This window comes from Camponotus vicinus, unplaced genomic scaffold (genome assembly GCF_025532165.1).
Source record: "Camponotus vicinus isolate PSW18456_S1 unplaced genomic scaffold, iyCamVici1.0 SCAF_6, whole genome shotgun sequence".
NCBI lineage: Eukaryota > Metazoa > Arthropoda > Insecta > Hymenoptera > Formicidae > Camponotus > Camponotus vicinus.
The window spans coordinates 16,546,010-16,547,777 of NW_028141978.1; positions in this window are offsets into that span (position 1 = coordinate 16,546,010).

The window sequence follows — 1,768 nt, forward strand, 5'->3', positions numbered from 1 at the left end:
AATTATAATCTCACTGCGCGACACACTATTGCCAATATTTCTTATTATATAATCCCACCGCGCAATGTATTATCGCCAATATTCATAATACATCAATATCATCCCACCGCGCGATATATTATTGTCAATGACTCCGAAAATAATCTTTCTTTATTAAGAAGCTAGCTATACATAACATAACCTCACTTGAGAATGAGAAATAATTTTAAGACCGACATAAGATAATGTTGTCCGCATAAAATTTACCGACAACATATTTTTCTACCTTACCGACAGTAGGTAATGTCACCATCGTAAAAGTTACCAAATATGATAAGGTAGTTTTCTACCTTACCGACAGAGTAAAAGTTACCGAAATAAAAGTTACCGACACATGATAACACAGTCACCGACATTACCGACTGAAGATAAAAAACCTTTCCTACTACACCGACTGAAGATAAGTCACTTCCTACTACACCGGCACATGGTAATTACCGATGTAGGATACCGATGTTACCTACCTTACCGACAATGGATAATGATAACACTTACATTACCGACGTACGGTAATACCAACATGAGATAATGATGTTGCTAATCTTACCGACATATACCTCCTTCATTGGGATATTACCCTGATATTATAAAAGTTAAAAACTAAAATTCAAATGATTTTATTAAGTTATATATACATATATATATATATATATATATATATATATATATATATATATATATATATATATATATATATATATATATTATACATTGATACATAAATTTTAATGTACGCTCTTTATGAATTCAATTTTTTAATAAAATATAAGTAGGATTACATTATTCCTCCAAGAAATTTTGTGTACAAAGATACAATGTCTAATAAAAAGTTTTATTAAAAAACTGATTTTAAAAAAACTTAATAAACCTATATGCATAAAATTGAGTATATATCCCAGTAAACACAAACTAACAGCAACGTTACATCAGTGTTATAATTTCCCACTCAATAATGTAACTGCAATGTACAAGGCATATTACATTGCAATTACATTGTTGAATGAGAGATTATAATCATGGTGTAAGTAGAAAGGTGAACCATTGCGCATAATGGCGGAGGTCTGAGATCTTGACCAATCAGAACTTGAGCTTTTATGCAGCGCGCTATTTGAAAGTTTCAAAAATGAAATGAGATTGTATCTAACGCTATTTGGTTAAAAATTTGTTGTATTTATTATAAATATTTATAATAATACTAACAGAAGCGAAGTATTACTATACAGATTGTTTATTGCACATATGTTTGAGTTTTCTTTTTTCTTTTTTAGTACAGTTTTGTTGTTTAATTTCTAGATTAATCTGACGCAGGCGTATATACGTGCGGGTTCGTACTAGGCACGCGATTACACAAGCGGGAAAAGAAACTTTTGTACATATCATGTTTGTTAACTTATCAAATATACCACTTTCTTTACTAAATGAGCGCCCATGAAATTTTATGAATTCTTCGTTCATAATACTGGCCGCTGTCTGCAAATCTTTGGAGGAATATATACAGTTTCCTCTAGATATGAAAGATAGCCAGTTATCTGCCAGAGGAAGAGTCTTCGTAGGAACACCTAACTCCGGGTATTTATGCCGAAACTTATGTGCAACATAGCCAGCTATATAAATCAAAGCTTCTGTTTCAATTGTTAGATTACCTATCAAAGTTTCAAATTCTTGAAGCAACCTAAACTCATTAATATTTGGAGTAGTATAAACTATCTGGGTTCCTGAAAAAGGAATA